We start from the raw sequence: 17,562 nt of genomic DNA, 5'->3' as shown, positions 1-17,562 counted from the left end.
TTCATTACATCATTGTCTGCAACAGCACTAAACTGGAAAAACAACATAATTGCCCATCAACAGAAGTACAGTTGAATAAAGTATTAATTACTTTGCCAAAAATATCTATTTTATACTATGATGCCAACAAGAAGGAAAATGTAACCCATAACCAGGAAGAAAATTAGTCCATTTAAACAGATCCAGGAAACAGAAATGATGATGATGACAACAGACAAGAGCGCTGAAACAAGTATCAAAATATGTGCTAGGATTTAAAAGAAAAAATGAAAATGCTGAAAAAAAAACTACAACAAAAATATATAACTTGCAGAACAAAAAATATCATATAGATGGTCCTCAAATTAACAATGGCTCAACTTAACAATTTTTCAACTTTATGATGGTACAAAAGCAATATATATTCAGTAGAAACCACTCTGAGTAACCCCACAACCATTTTGTTCTTCACTTTCAGTAAAGTATTCAATAAATTACGAAATATTCAACAACTTATTACAAAATAGTTTTGTGTTAAATGATTTTGTCCAACTGTAGGCTAATATAAGTGTTCTGGGCACATTTAAGGTAGGCTAAGCTATGATGTTCAGATTAGGTGTATTAAACATATTGCGACTCATGATACTTTCAACTTATGATGGGTTCATCAGAACACACAATGATCTTGTTAAAAAGAGCCTGGTATCTCCTCCCTTCTCTCTCTTGCACCCCTTCTCGCCATGTGATACGCTGGCTCCCCCTTTGCCTTCCACCGTAAGAGGAAGTTTCCTGAGGCTCTCACCCAGAAGCAGATGCTGGCACTACACTTCTCCTACAGACTACAAAGCTGGGAACCAAGCAAACCCTTTTTTTTTTTTTTTTAGACAGAGTCTCGCTCTGTCTCCCAGGCTGGAGAGCAGTGGTGAGATCTTGGCTCACTGCAACCTCCAACTCCTGGGTTCAAGCGATTCTTCTGCCTCAGCCTCCCAAGGAGCTGGGACTACAGGCACGTGCCACCATGCCCAGCTGATTTTTTGTGTTTTTAGTAGAGACGGGTTTTCACTGTGTAAACCTCTTTTCTTTATAAAGTACCCAGTCTCAGGAATTCCTTTAGAGCAATGAAAAACAGACTAATATAGGTAGCCACTGTTGATAGGACTTATTGTCAGATACTACAGCGTTTTACAGTTTCACCACAGCTGCATCACCTTACAGTAGCTATTATTGTGAACAAAAAACTGTTCAAATGATAAAAGGTAAATGAAAGTCATCCATCATCATTAGTTAGGCAAAAAGCCATTTACAATATCTGTTTTGGGGCCAGTTGGAAATCTGTAAGCACTTCCCCATTTTTCAGTTTGGCTTCAGAAAAGGACTTCTCAGAACAAAATTTATCATCAAATTTGAAGTAATGTACATTGAAAATATGTTTAACCATGGGTATATATAGAATTTCCAATCTATTTTTAAATACAAATAAAACCATAATTTAGAGGGTAAAACAGCCACAAGATTGGGGGTAAACAATACATACATGGTAACAAAAAAGTGCAGGTGGCTTCTAATCAGAAAAAAATACAATCTAGTAAGACAATGGGACAACATCTTTTTAAAATGCTGAAAAAAAAGAAACGACAAAACTACACTTTGTTATTCAGTAAAAATATATTCAAAAATAAAAGTAGGTTTCTGTGAATGTGAACTTTCAGCTAACTTGGGTCAAATAGCTAGGAGTAGGATTGCTGGGTCACATGAAAAATGTATGTTTACAAGAAAATGCGGAACTCTATTCCAAAGTGGCTGCACCATTCTGAGTTGTCAGAAGCAATGAATAAGAACACCTGTTGATCCACAATCTCCCTAGCACTTGGTATTTTCAGTTTGTTTAAAGGCAATTCTGGTAGCTGTGTAGTGGTATCAAAGTGTGGTTTCAATGTGTATTTTTCTAGTAACAAATGACACTGAACATCTGGCCATCTTTTCATGTGCTTATTTTGTATCCGTATTATCTTCTCTGGTAAAGTGTCTTTTGAGATCTTTCGCCCATTTTTTAGATTGCTTGTTTTCTTACTGCTGAGATTTGAGTTCTTTATATATTCTGAACATAAGTCTTTTATCAAATATATGATTTTCAAATATTTTCTCCCAGTCTGTGGCTTATCTTTTTATTCTCTTAACAGGGTCTTGCACACAGCAAAATTTTTAAATTTTTTAAATATAATACCATATACTGACTTTTCTTTTATAGACTGTGGTTTTGGTACTATGTCTATAAATTCAATGCCAAACCCAAAATCCCATATATTTTCTCCTATGGGTTCCTTAAGAAGTTTTAGTTTGAGGTTTCAAAGTTAATCCATCCAAGAAAAACGAAAGCATAGTTTTCCACAAAAAATTAATCTCAGATGTTTGCAGCAGCTTTATTCATAACAGACAAAAAACTGCAAAAAAAAAAATCAAGATGGCTTTCAACAGGTGAACAGATTAACAAACATGATACATAGAAAACAAAGGAATACTAGTTAGTAATAAAAAGAAATAAGCCATTGATTTACTCAACAAAATGAATCTTAAATGTATGTTGCTAAGTGAAGGAAGACAAAACCAAAGACTGCATATTGTGTGCTTCATTTACATGACATTATAGAAAGGGAAAAACTATAGGTTGAAAAATAGTTCAGTGGTTCCCAAGAGTTGAAAGTACAAGGAGGGGATGATTATAAAGTCTCTTCAAGAGTAACTTTTATACTGATGAAACTATTCTAAATGATACTAAAAAAGGACACATCAATTCTGTAGTACTCATCCTCTAAAACCATGAATCCAGTCTAATAATAAAAGAAAATATCAGACAAATGTGATGAAACTATTCTAAATGATGATGAAACTATTCTAAACGATATTAAAAAAGGACATATCAATTCTGTGGTACTCATCCTCCAAAACCATGAATCCAGTCTAATAATAAAAGAAAATATCAGACAAATCCTCATTTGGGGACATTCAACAAAATACCTAACCAGTACTCTTCAAAAGTACTGAACTATTAAAGTCATAAAAACAAACAACTGAGAAACTGCCATAGATTAGAGATGTCTAAGGAGACATAATGACTAAATGTACTGTGGTACCCTGAATTGAATCTTGGAACAGGGCAGGGACACCATGGAAAAACTGCTGAAATCCACATGTAGTCTGTATTTAGAGTATTTCACTACTGTTAATTTATTAGTTTAGACGAATGTACCATGGCTATGTAAGATGTTAACATTAGGGGAACATGGGCAAAGAGTATACAGTGACTGTACTCTCTTTGCTAATTTTCTATAATTCTAAAATTATTCTGAAACAAAAATCTTTTAAAAGATAAATGCAAAATAAGTATATTTTTGGAAAACACAAAATGGAAAGAACTTGTTGCCAGCTGATACATACTACAAGATATATTTAAAAGGATACTTTTCAGGCTGAAAGAAACGATTGTGGATAGAAACTTGAACGTAAATGATGGATTTAAACAGACATGTTAAATATACGGGTAAATATAAATAAAATTTTTTCTCATTTGTAATTTCTCTTTTTTCCACCCTGCCCCTCCTCATTTCTAATTTCTTTCAAAATAAATTTGACTCAAAGCTAAAATAATAACAAAGTATTATGGGGTTTACAACACACACAATAGTAAAATATATGACAATACTTACACAAAACATAACAAGCAGAAAAAAGGAAGGACACTGTTTTAAAGTCCCTGTATTATACCTCAAGAGGTATAAAAGTATTTGAAAGTTTGGTGAAATACGTAAAAGGTTCACAGTGTAAGCTCTATGAATGTAATATAAAACAGATAAACAACAAAGAAAAATCAATGAAAACAAAAAAATGGGTTCCCTGAAGTGATCAATAAAATTAAAAATCTTCCAGTTGGACTAATCAAGGGCATAAGGACACAAGCTGAAAAAAAAAAAGAACATAAGTTGCTAATATTAGGAGTGAAAGAGGCACAGTATCACTAGAGATACTACAAAAGAGTAATAAGGAAATATTACAAATAATTTTCGGTCAATAAATATGAAGTCATACCTGAAATGGACAGATTTCCTAAAAGAAACAAACTACTGAAGCTCAGTAAAGAATAGATTACTTGAATAGCCTAATGACTTAAAAACTTAAAGCTTAAGGAAGTTGAATGCGTATTTGTAAATCTTCCCATGAAGAAAACTCTAGGCCCATATTGCTTTATGTGCGAATTCTACCATTTATATAACATGGTAGATATAACAACAATTCTACACAAAGAGTTCTAGAAAATGGAAAAAGAAAAATAAACAGCTTGTCAATTTCTTGCAAATATATACTTACCATATACCTCAACAATTCTATTCAGGTATTACAAAGGAACTTAAGATGTATGTCCATACAAAGACTTGTACATGAGTATTCATAGTCACTTTATTTATTTACAACAGCCAAAGATTTGAAACAATCCAGGCGTCTTCAAGCAGGTGAATGGATAAACAAATTATGGCACATTCATACAATGGAAAACTGTTCATCAGTTAAAAAAAAAAAAAAACTACTGATATACACAATATGGTTAAATCTCAAAAACATGCCTAACAAAAAATGCCAGGGACAAAAAAAATACACACTGTATGACTCTATTTTTGGCCAATAAATATGAAGTCATACCTGAAATGGACAGATTCCCTAAAAGAAACAAACTACTGAAGCTCAATAAAGAATAGATTACTTGAAGAGCCTCATGACTTAAAAACTTAAATTCATAAAATTATGAAGTTCTACAACAAAGAAACTAGCAGATAGTGATGGAAATCAGACTAGTACTTGCCTGCAAGTACGAAGATGACTGATTAAGAAAGGAAATGACAGTTACACGAGGATATAGATTTAAGAAATATCATCTAACTGTATACTTAATATGGGTTCACTGATGTAAATTATGTTCCAATAAGGTTGACAAAAATTTTAAGAGAAAGTTTAAATTACCCCTATTTTGTGACTATAATTGAAAATGTCAATAATTGAAAGTTGTTATTTCATTAAATGCCTAAATTATGCCCTGGCATTTAAGTTTCAATGAGACAGATTTTTTCAGCAAATCTTCATCTAGTACATTCTTACTTTTAATGAAAAAAATTTCAACAGCATTTATTATATAGATGTAATCAACTTTCCAAATGTTAATGTGAAAACTATATTTTTCACAAATTTCAGACAGTAAGAATCAACTTAAATAACTACTAATATAATTAACAAACCAGAGAAATTGTACTGAACCTTCTTAGTAACCTAACCTTTTCTCAGAATAAAAGGAATCATCATAAATTATTCAAATAATAGTGATTTCCTAAATTACAATAAATATACACTGCAGTTATAAGAGTTATCAATTTACTTTTTTAACAACTGAAAAGAGTAAAAACCAAAATCATTATTACAAAGTGTTTCTTGAAGTAATTCAATATAATAAACTGAAAAATTTAACAGAAAAGTGAAGTCATTTATTTAGCAAATTTAACGAATGACTGTTACAAGGTAACAGATTGAGCATGACATATTTTAAACTCATTTTCTTCATTAACAAACTACTAGAAAACAAAAATTTTTCAAGTTGATAAGGAGAATTATAAATAAAACTTTTAAAGAAAAGCTAATTATCAATTATAATGTACAAACATTTTAAGAGCCATATATAGTACATACATAATCCAATCCAATTCAGGATTAATATGTGCCCAAGACTCTATTTTTTAAATATCTTCTCCCTTAATTGAAATTCATTTTTTAATTAAATATTGTTACAGAATTTATTAAAATCTTTTTTATTGCTTTGCTCCCTATATGGGAAAAGGGCAATTTACAAATGATATGTTTATTAATGTAAGAAAGAAGTAGAAAGGAACAAGTAAAAATAGTATTATAAATTAAAATGGTCCTTTAATGCTAGCTGAAATAAATTTTTACTTTATGTAAAAGCATTTGGTAAAACCAACTAAACTGAAATGAAGAAAACAAAAGAAAAAGGAGGGGGGAGGGAGGGGAAGAAAGAGGAGAGGATGAAAAGAGAAAAGAAGAGGGTAAGACAGGGAGGAAAAGAGGGCAGGGCAGGAGACAAAAAAGAAAATTTTCAGATAACTCCTACCAAGATTATAAAATCTGATTTTCATTCATTACTTATACTCATCTATCATACTTCATATTTCTTATCAGTAGTGTCATAGTATACACATATGAATTTAAAATGCCAGCATCATAAATACATGAATACAAAATACTAATTCACTGAAATCAGCCAATATCTTAGAAATTAATCTTCCTAGTTATAAAGTACAAATACATAATCACATTTATAAGGTTCTTATCAAGAATATCTCACTCACCTTAACAATTACACACAATAACACACCAGGCTGCGTTTACTGATACAATTAACTACTCAAATGGGTCTAGAAATCTGGACTTGCCATCTGTACCTTCAGCCCTAAATAAATAAATACTGCTGAAAAATGGTAATACTAATAAATTCAAATGAAATGTATATATATCACCATTTTCTCCGACTGTGTGTGTGTATGCACATAAATAATATAAACTTGATTGGCACCATGATGTGTTAATATTAGAAAGAGCAACCATTTCAAATCAATCACATATGGACAGTTTACCCTGCTTATGAAGTAGGAGTCATAATCGTAGAAACTCATATAATTGTGAAGATTATGATAATATGCATAAAAGTGATTTGTACACAGTAAAACAATCTATAAATATTAGTTATTATCTTTCCCTTGCTTAGAAACCAAGTAGATCAGCCTTCTGCCAGTTTCTGGAATATGCCAAGTTCTTACCCAACATGCAGCCTTTGTTCTTGCTATTCCTTCCATCTTTGGCTCGTTCTTATAATTCAGATCTCTACTTAAATTATACTTCTTTTCCAAAAAACAGTCCCTGACAACCAGTATCAATTATGACACAATTGGATACAAGAGAAATTGCAACTGAAGGTGACTTTAAAAATAAGAAAATTTTAGTTTCTCAACAGCAAAAAAGCTAATTCAATGAGGTTCAATGAAACTGTGAAAAATCCCTTTTCATCTTTCTATTCTACCTTAGCATATCTGTTTTTGTCCTCTAGCTAACTTTCTTCCTGGTAGCAAGTTAGCTGCCTCAATTCCAGCCATATGCAATTATGTGCAAAAGAACAACTGGGAACCTGTCTCTTAATTTTAAGAGAGAGGAAACCACTGACAGACGTCTCCCCTGAAGACTTGCACATCTTCCTAGCCAAGAGTGAGTCACCTGTTCCTTGTAAACTCAATCACTGACAAACGGAATAGATTCCCATTACCAGCTTAGACTAATCAGAATTTATCCCTGAGGGTAGGCTCCAAAACAAAACTGGGACCCTAAAAACAAGAAAGAACGAAAGAATGACTGTAATACCCTACAAGAATGCTACATACAACACTCAATGTTTTTTTAAAAAAAACACTCACCCTCCTCCATTATTCTCTATTATAACACAAATTGGCTTATTTATCTATTTCCTACACTAAAAGGTATGTATCAGTAGAGCGAGAGCTAAAAGTATACATAGCACCTAAAACAGAGCAAGCTCTTTATTAGTATTTGTTGAATAAGCCCATACATATTATCCAAATGTATATTTATTTAATACCTATACTCAAAATCCTAAGCAAAATAAAAATTAAATCAGGCCTTAGAAGAATCAGAACTAAGATTCAAAGTCATTTTCATATGTTTACTCATTTATATTTACGTGCATAAAACGTCAAAAGCAGATGTTCAGAAATAGGTCCAAACGTAATTTCGAAGAAATAACTTGCATTCAAGTCAACTCTTGATAAGCTGCAGGGTCCTTAAACACAACATTTAATAGTTATAAGGAGAGATAAATGGATTGCAAACAAAATTCCTAGTCATGGCCGGGCGCGGTGGCTCACGCCTGTAATCCCAGCACTTTATGAGGCTGAGGTGGGCAGATCACCTGAGGTCAGGAGTTCAAGACCAGCCTGACCAACATGGTGAAACCCCATCTCTACTAAAAATACAAAATTAGCCAGGCATGGTGGCGCATGCCTGTAATCCCAGCTACTCAGGAGGCTGAGGCTGGATAATCGCTTGAACCCAGGAAGCAGAGGTTGCGGTGAGCCGATATCGCGCCATTGCACTCCAGTCTGGGCAACAAGAGCAAAACTCCGTCTCAAAAAAATAAAAACTTCCTAGTCATATACAACACAAATAATGAATAAACATTAACAATCTTTCCAGAGAACAGTTTCTAAAGAACAATAGATTCAAAGGTGCAAATTCAAACACATTCAAAACTGTTTCTACAGAATAGTAGAGATTCAAAAGTGCAGTAAACATGCACTCTTCATACAAGAGACATGAAAGCCCTTTAAAGGCTAATCTTTACTACTGCATGTATGAAGAATATCATAATGGTATCACTGGCTGGTATTCAATTCACTAACACATAGGCCAGATTAGTGGCATAGAGTATATATCTCACAAAATAAGGGAAACAAATAAACTATGGTACAACCATTGTGGGATACTATGGCTCAGTTTGATACACTAAAGACAAATACACATGTTAGTTGAACAGTTAGGACACAGAGGGATCTGATAATGTTGGATGATGGTATAAGATCTTGGAAAGTACAGGCTCTAAGGTTAGACAGAACAAGGTCTAAGTCTTGGCACCGCTAATATAGAAATGGGACACTAAAGAATCAAGCAGGACATCTCTGAACCTGCATTACTTTGTCTTTAAAATGACTGTAATAATTCCTATTATGCTGGTCTCTCATTAAGTATAATAATAACGATTACATTTATATAGCGTTTCCTGAATGCAAGGCCCTTTTCTAACTGCTTCACAGATATCATAATATTTAATCCTCTCAATACCCTTACGACGTAGGTAGGTACTATTATCCCCATTTTACAGTGAAGAAAATTAAGGTACGCTGAATTTAAATAACTTCCCAAAGGTCATAAAGCCAGTAAGTAGCAGAACCAGAATCAATGGCAGCTTTTTTCTATTATTAAGAACATGCTGACTTTAAGAATTGCAAGAGAAAACTAGAAAATCTCCTCTATGTATACTTTTAACATAAGGACAGGCAACACCACAATTATTTTTATATTTGTGAGTGAAAACCACAAATATTTTTTATGATTTGTGAATGAAAACCAAAATATCTTATAATGGTTAATTTTTTATGTCAATGTGACTGGGTTAAGGGATACCCAGATCACTGGTAAAACATTATTTCTGGCTGTGTCAGTGAGGGTGTTCCCAAAAGAGATTAGCATTTGAATCAGTAGACTGAGTAAAGAACATGTGCCCTCACCAATGTGAGCAGGCATCATTCAGTCCTTTGAGGACCACATGAATTGAACAAAAAGGTTGAGGATGGGTGTATTCTTACTCTCTTCTTGAGCTGGTACTTTCACCTCCTGCTCTCAAATATCAGAGCTACTAATTGTTGGGCCTTCAGACTCCAAGACTTATCCAGCAGCAGCAATCCCCTCCGAAAGCCTTCCACCTTGAACTGAGACTTAGACCTTGGGTTCCCCTGGTTTTCTGGCCTTTGAGCTTGGACTAATTCACACCACTGGCTTTCCTGTTCTCCAGCTTGCAGATGGCATATGGTAGGACATCTTGAATGACTATAATCCCATGATAAATCTCCTCTTATGTATCTATTTATTTATATCCTATTGGTACTGTTTCTCTAGAGAACCCTGACAATTACGCATCTTTATATTAACAAGTAAAAGAATATCAACATTTGTTGTAAAGGCTCAACCTCTCCCTCAGGAAATAGCTAATGTTTTCTAACATTTTTTTCAAATTTACCAATCCAACATTTTGAGATAAGACATTTGAGGTATCATTAATAAAATATGATTTACCAGAAAAAAATAAGGTTATAAATACTTCATTTAACAATGGCATAACAAAGAATCATATGAAAAACCATTAATCTATATTCCAAAGACCAGAGTGATCTGTGCCCCCTAGCTTTCTTAACCATCCCTAATATCCATCAAAATGTGACCTGATAACTAGTTGTACAAATGTCATCGAGTTATTACATATTTCCTTTTTTCCAAAGTTTCACATTTTCCTTTAATACAATTTTCCAGTTTCACTAGCATGATTAAAGTAGATCTACAATCTTCTCACTTCGTTAGTTATTTATGCTACTCTCCAGCTCTCCATACACAACACATGCTCCTGTGTACATAAACCATTACATCTCAACAGTGTTTCATTATTTACACTTCTTCCTCTTGGTATAGGGATACAATTCTGAACATTACAGAGTATCTCAACATAGCAATAGCTTAAGCAATATTGAGATTTGTTTTTTTCTTTTGTAAAAGAAGTCTGGAGATAGGTGATGTAGAGATGATGGTTGCACAAAGTCCTCAGGGACCCCAGCTTCTAGCTTTCTCTTCCACCACTCTAGATGCCTGGCTTCCATCTTCAAGATTGCCTCATGGTATAAAATGATTGTTAATGCTCCAGTTATCACACTTTCAATAAAGTGGAACAAAACTGAATGATAAAAAGGGATGCCTTCCCAGCTGAGCCAGTGCCTTTTAGAAGTACACACATAATACTTCCGCTTTCATCTCTTTTTTGCCAGAATTTAATCACATGGCTGGGAAATACAGTCTTTTCTTCTAGGCATCAACGTACCCAGTTAAAACAAACAAACAAAAATCAGGGTTCTATTACTACAGAGGAAAGGCAAAATGAACTTTAGGGAAATCATGACTCCCTATCTATTTCTGACAGCTTCAGAATCACTATTGATGTTGAGAAAAGTTTTATATCATATCTTTAATATAATACAGCTGGTGTCAAAGCTATCGCCAATAATTTCTTTTACTTCCCTGGCCATCTGTGGAGTGTGGCCAATTCTAAACAATACTTTTAACACAACAGGTATACTAAGGTCACAATTTTGAAGTATCATTGGATAGGATTCTTGGATCTACCACATCTTGTGCATGATCTGGGAGAGAAAAGTTAATATGTTTTATACAAATCACCTAACAGAATGTTGGGACTCATTCTGTGTGTCTCCACCAATTAGCCAATCAATGGAGTTACACAGTGTGGTCTTTTTCTGCCACAAATATTGGATCCATACTTATTCCACAGACATATATGATTCATTATAATTATCACAACCCCATTTTATACATAATTGGCTGAAAATGTACTAAGAACCTGTACAAAGTGTTTTACTTATTTTATTCATTCAGGCCTCACAACAACCCTATTACGTTATTTTTACCCAGGTTTAAATCTGGCACATAGTAAACACTCAATAAACATTCTCTATTATCTCTATTAGTACATAAATAAGTTCCCATATTATCCTTAATTTACAGATAAGAAAGAAGAAGCAGAAAATTTATTAACTTGCCCAGAGTCGTACATACTTTTAAGTAGTAGAGCCAGGATTCAAATACCTACAAGCTAGCTCTAGAGTCCACTCAACTACTAAACTACGCTAATATCAGGTAAAACACAAAAGGTTAATTAATTTGCCTAAGATCACAAAACCAGGAAGAGCAAAGATTTATTTAATGATGAAGCCCTTGTTCTCAACTTCAAATGAATCAAAGAAACACGGTATGGCTGACCAAGGGATTATTACTCTTCAGGGGCAGAGTTACAAGGGAACACACTACCAGAGTAACAAACATAATCTATGAATTTCAATGGTAAGCAATTTAGGACGATGAAATACAGTGTACATCCATATTGCCTAGGTTACACTACAGGTAGACCCATCTCTTTTAGCCATAATAGAACAAAAACAAAAGCAGTTTTGGCAAATGTATGTAGTGACTACCATGCATCAATGTGAGTTTTCTCACAAGTGAATAACAGTTAATATCTAAAAGATCTTGAATAATTAAATGTCTTCATTTTATATCAGCCAGCAGAAAATTAAAGGGGAACAATTTTTTGCTACACCAAACTCAATGGATTTATCTAGAAGCAGCAATTTTTTTGTGTTTGTTTTGTTTTGTTTTTTGAGACAGAGTCTTGCTCTGTCACCCAAGCTGGAGTGCAACGGCGCGATCTCAGCTCACTGCCAACCTCCGCCTCCAGGGTTCAAGCGATTCTCCTGCCTCAGCCTCCTGAGTAGCTGGGATTACAGGTGCATGCCACCACACCCAGTTAACTTTTGTATTTTTAGTAGAGACAGGGTTTCATCATGTTGGCCAGGCTGGTCTCGAACTCCTGACCTCAGGCAATCCACCTACCTCGGCCACCGAAAGTACTGGGATTACAGGCGTCAGCCACCATTCCCGGCCTAGAAGCAGCAATTTTTAAAGGTATCAGTAGCGACTTTCAGGGATATGGTGGGGTCTTTGTCTCACTCCAGCCAGAGCTTGGGGTCCTGTATTCACTGCTTCGTGTCCTCAGCTCCAGGAGCCATACATGGTCGACTAGATGCAGCCAGGAGGAACCTCTCCAACTGAGGGACCAGGACATCAGGGAGACTGACACACTTCTAGCAGATCTTCAGAGGGAAGGCACTGAAAGAACAGGGGCTGATCTGAAGAGAGAGGAAGCTGGAAACTCTTCAGGGGCTACCGCACACTAAGGCTCATTATTGGTCCCCAACAGCTCCAGCAGAGGGGGTGAGTTGAACAGGCAAGAAGCAACCCACTCTCGCCACAGGCCTCTGGAATCCCCGCAGAAGGAGACCCCTTAACCACCACGGACACTTGAGTTGGCAGGGAAAGCTGCTTCGAGAAGTGGTAAGGATAGAGCCCAGAGGGTTTGGTGTGGGAGCATCTGTAGTGGAGCACAGCCAGGGACACCTAACCCACTAGGCTCGACTTGCTCCCATAGGAGACTTTGGCCCTAGGGGACTAAAGAGTCAGACCTGAACTCACTGCTCCGAATGCCTGCAGGGAGGCCAGCACCCACTAACACCCTGCTACAGCCAATGAACATGCACCCCGCCACATTGCCACTGCCACTGCCGCTGGCACATGTGAACAAGGATAGGTCCCGCTGCCATCACCCTATGAAGTGCTTTGGCTGGCACCACCTATCAGAGTGTTGTGACTAGCAGTCCGAGGGCACCTCGGCCACTCCAGCACAACAGTTCACAGAACCCATGTTACACCACAATCAAAGCCCCAAGGTTGTCAAACAGGATAAAAGAAAAAACACCCATTCTTATGACGGCAACTTCAAAGATTGAAGAAACATTAGCCCACAAACATGAGAAAGAACCAGCACAAGAACTCCAACAACTCGGCCAGGCGCAGTGGCTCATGCCTGTAATTCCAGCAGTTTGGGAGGCCAAGGTGGGTGGATCACGAGATCAGGAGATCAAGACCATCCTGGCTAACACAGCGAAACCCAGTCTCTACTAAAAATACAAAAAATTAGCCGGGTGTGGTGGCAGGTGCCTATAGTCCCAGCTACTCAGGAGGCTGAGGCAGGAGAACGGCATGAACCTGGGAGGCGGAGCTTACAGTGAGCTGAGATCACGCCACTGCACTCCATCCTGGGCAACAGAGCAAGACTCCGTCAAAAAAAATAAAAAATAAATAATAATAATAATAATAATAGTAATAATAATAAAAACTCCAACAACTCAAAAAACCAGAGTGTCTTCTTTCCTCCCAATGACTACACTAGTTCTCCAGCAAGGGTTCTTAACTGGGCCGACATGGCTGAAACAACAGAAATAAAATTCAGAATATGGATAAGAAAAAAGAGCATCAAGATTCAGGAGAACACTAAAAGCCAATCTAAGCAAGCTAAGAAGCACAATAAAATGATACAAGAGCTGAAAGACAAAATAGCCAGTACAGAAAAAAACATAACTGATCTGATAGAGCTGAAAAACCCTCTATAAGAATCTCAAGTATTAGCAAAACAGACCAAGCTGAGGAAAAAAATCATAGAACTTGAAGACTGGCTTTCTGAAATAAGACAGGAAAAAAAGAAGAAGAAGAAGAAAATGAAGAAGAACAAAAAGGAATAGCAAAACCTCCAGGAAATATGGGATTATGTAAAGAGACCAAATCTACAACTCATTGGCATCCTTGAAAGAAATGGGGAGACTGGAAGCAACCTGGAAAACACCTTTCAGGATATTATCCATGAGAACCTTTTTGAACCTATAGAGAGAGGCCAACATTCACAGGAAATGCAGAGAACCCCTGCAAAATACTTTACAAGAAGATTATGCCCAAGATACATAATCATCAGATTCTATGAGGCTGAAATGAAAGAAAACATGTTAAAGGCAGCTAGAGAGATAGAACAGGCCACCTACAAAAGGAAGCCCAACAGACTAACAGCAGACCTCTCAGAAGAAACCCCGTAAGTCAGAAGAGATTGGGGGTCTATATTCAATATTCTTGAAGAAATGATATTCTAACCAAGAACTTCATAACTGGCCAAACTAAACTTCATAAGTGAAGGAGAAATAAGATCCTTTTCAGACAAGCAAATGCTGAGGGAATTCATTACCATCAGACCTGCCTTACAAGAGCCCCTTAGAGAAGCACTAAATATGGAAAGGAAAGACCATTAGCAACCACTACAAAAGCACACTGAAGTACACAGACCAAGTGACACTATAAAGCAACCACACAAACAAGTAGGTATAATAAACAGCTAACAACACAATAACAAGATCAAATCCACACATATCAATACTAACCTTGAACGTAAATGGTCTAAATGCCCCAATTGAAAGGCACAGAATGGCAAGCTAAATAAAGAAGCACAACTCAATGGTATGCTGTCTTCAAGAGACACATCTCACGTGCAATGACACCCGTAGGCTAAAAAATAAAGAGATGGAGAAAAATCTACCAAGCAAATGGAAAGCAGAAAAAAACAGATTTTAAGCCAACAAAGATCGAAACAGACAAAAAAGGGCATGACATAATGGTAAAGGGTTTAATTCAACAAAAAGACCTAACTATCCTAAATATATATGCACCCAACACAGGAGTATCCAGATTCATAAATCAAGTTCCTAGGACCTTCAAAGAGACTTAGACTCCCACACAATAACAGTGGGAGTCTTCAACACCTCACCAACAGTATTAGACAGATCACTGAGATAAAAAATTAACAAAGATATTTAGGAACTGAACTCAACACTGGGCCAAATAGATCCAAATGGATCTGACAGACATCTATAGAACTCTACCCCAAAACAAAAGAATATACATTCTTCTCATCTGCACATGGCACATGCTCTAAAACTGACCACAAAGTCAGACAAAAAACAATTCTCAGCAAATGCAAAAGAGCCGAAATCATACCAACTACTCTCTCGGAACACAGCATAATAAAAATAGAAGTTGGGACTAAGAAAATCACTCACAACCATATAATTACATGGAAATAAAACAACCTGCTCCTGAATGACTTCTGAGTAAGGCAAAAATCAAAGAAGTTCTTTAACATTAGTGAGAACAAAGATACAACATACCCAGCATCTCTGGGACACAGCTAAGGCAGTGTTATGGGAGAAATGTATAGCACTAAACACCCTCATCAAAAAGTTAGAAAGAGCTGGGCACAGTGCCTCACACCTGTAATCCCAGCACTTTGGGAGGCCAAGGCAGGCAGATCACTTGAGGCCAGGAGTTTGAGATCAGACTGGCCAACATTGTGAAACCCCGTCTCTACTAAAAATATAAGAAATTGGCTGGGCATCGTGGTGTACGTCAGTAATCCTAGCTACTCATGATGCTGAGGCATGAGAATCGCTTGAACCTGGGAGGCAGAGGCTGCAGTGGGCCAAGATCATGCCACAGCATTCCAGCCTGGGCAACAGAGCGAGACTGTCTCAAAAAAAATAAAATAAAATAATAACATTTATATACATATGTATATATAACATATATACATATATATTAGATCTCAATTTAACAACCTAATATCACAACTAAAAGAACTAGAGATGCAAGAGCAAATCAATCCTAAAGCTAGCAGAAGACAAGAAATAACCAAAATCAGAGCTGAACTGAAGGAGACTGAAACACACACAAAAAAAATCATTCAAAAGATCAATGAAGTCAGGAGTTTGTTTTTTGAAAAAATTAACAAGATTCATAGACCACTAGCTAGACTAATAAAGAAAAAAAGAGAAGATCCAAATAAACACAACCAAAAACAGCAAAGGGGGATATTATTACAGCTTGGACAGAAATACAAATAACCAGACTATTATGAACACCTTTAGGTACAAAAACTAGAAAGTCTAGAAAAAAATAGATAAATTCCTGAACACATACACCCTCTCATGACTGAACCAGGAAGAAACTGAATCCCTGAACAGACTAATAATGAGCCCCAAAATTTAATCAGTAATAAATAGCCTATCAACTCAAAAAAAAAAAAAAAAAAAAAAAGCCCTGAACCAGACAGATTAACAGCCTAATTCTACCAGATGTACAAAGAAGAGCTAGTACCATACTAAAACTATTACAAAAAAATTGAGGGTAAGGGAATCCTCCCTAAATGATTCTATGAGGCCAGCATCATGATGATACTAAAACTTGGAAGACATAAAACAAAGAAAGAGAACTCCAGCCTGGGTGACATGGTGAAACTCAATCTTTAAAAATAAAATAAAATAAAATGAAAATTAGCCAGGCATGACAGCACATGCCTATAGTCTCAGCTATTCATGAGGTTGAAGTGGGAGGATCACTTGAGTCTGGGAGGTTAAGGCTGCAGTGAGCTATGTTTGCACACTGTACTCCAGGCTGGGTGACAAAGTGAGACCCTGGCTCAAAAAACAAAGAAAAAAAAAAAAGGACCTTTGTTTCTCAAGGAAAAAAAAGAGAAGAAAACTTCAAGTCAATATCCTTGATGAACACTGATGCAAAAATCCTCAACAAAATACCAGCGAAACAAATCCAGCAGCATATCAAAAAGCTAATTCACCATGATCAAGTAGGGCTTATCCCTGGGATGCAAGGTTGGTTCAACTTACGCAAATCAATAAGTATGATTCATCACACAACTATAACTAAAGACAAAAACCACATGATCATCTCAATACATACAGAAAAGACTTTCGGCAAAAGTCATCATCCTTTCATGTTAAAAACTTTCAACGAACTAGGTACTGAAGGAACATACATCAAAATAATAAAAGCCATTTACGACAAACCCACAGCCAACATCACACTGAATGGGCAAAAGCTGGAAGCACTCCCCCTGAACACTGGCACAAGACAAAGATGCCCTCTCTCACCAATTACTATTCAACATAGTACTAGAAGTCCTTTCAAGAGCAATCAGGCAAGAGAAAAAAAATAAAGGGCATAAGTCAAACTATCACTGTTTGGAGATGACATGATTCTATACCTACAAAACCCCAATGTCTCTGCCCAAAAGCACCTTAAGCTAATGAACAGCTTAAGCAAAGTTTCACGATACAAATTAAATGTACAAAAATCACTAGCATTCCTATATAGCAACAACAGCCAAGCCAAGAG

The 17,562-nt window shown here is 36.0% G+C and overlaps 1 protein-coding gene across 11 annotated transcripts in view; it reads right to left on the bottom strand.

Annotated features, from left to right (window-relative positions):
• Positions 1-17,562, bottom strand: part of FUT8 (fucosyltransferase 8) — a 456,741-nt gene that overhangs the window by 194,997 nt on the left and 244,182 nt on the right. For 2 of the 11 annotated variants that reach the window (XM_063651680.1, XM_063651681.1), the window contains exon 2: positions 12,331-12,606. The exons of the other annotated variants lie outside the window; for them this stretch is intronic. The gene's annotated coding sequence lies outside the window, so the exon portion shown is untranslated. The remainder of the gene's footprint in view (positions 1-12,330; positions 12,607-17,562) is intronic. 11 annotated transcript variants of the gene reach the window in all.

This window comes from Pongo pygmaeus, chromosome 15, assembly GCF_028885625.2.
Source record: "Pongo pygmaeus isolate AG05252 chromosome 15, NHGRI_mPonPyg2-v2.0_pri, whole genome shotgun sequence".
Lineage (NCBI taxonomy): Eukaryota > Metazoa > Chordata > Mammalia > Primates > Hominidae > Pongo > Pongo pygmaeus.
This window is presented reverse-complemented; position numbering and strand designations above follow the sequence as displayed.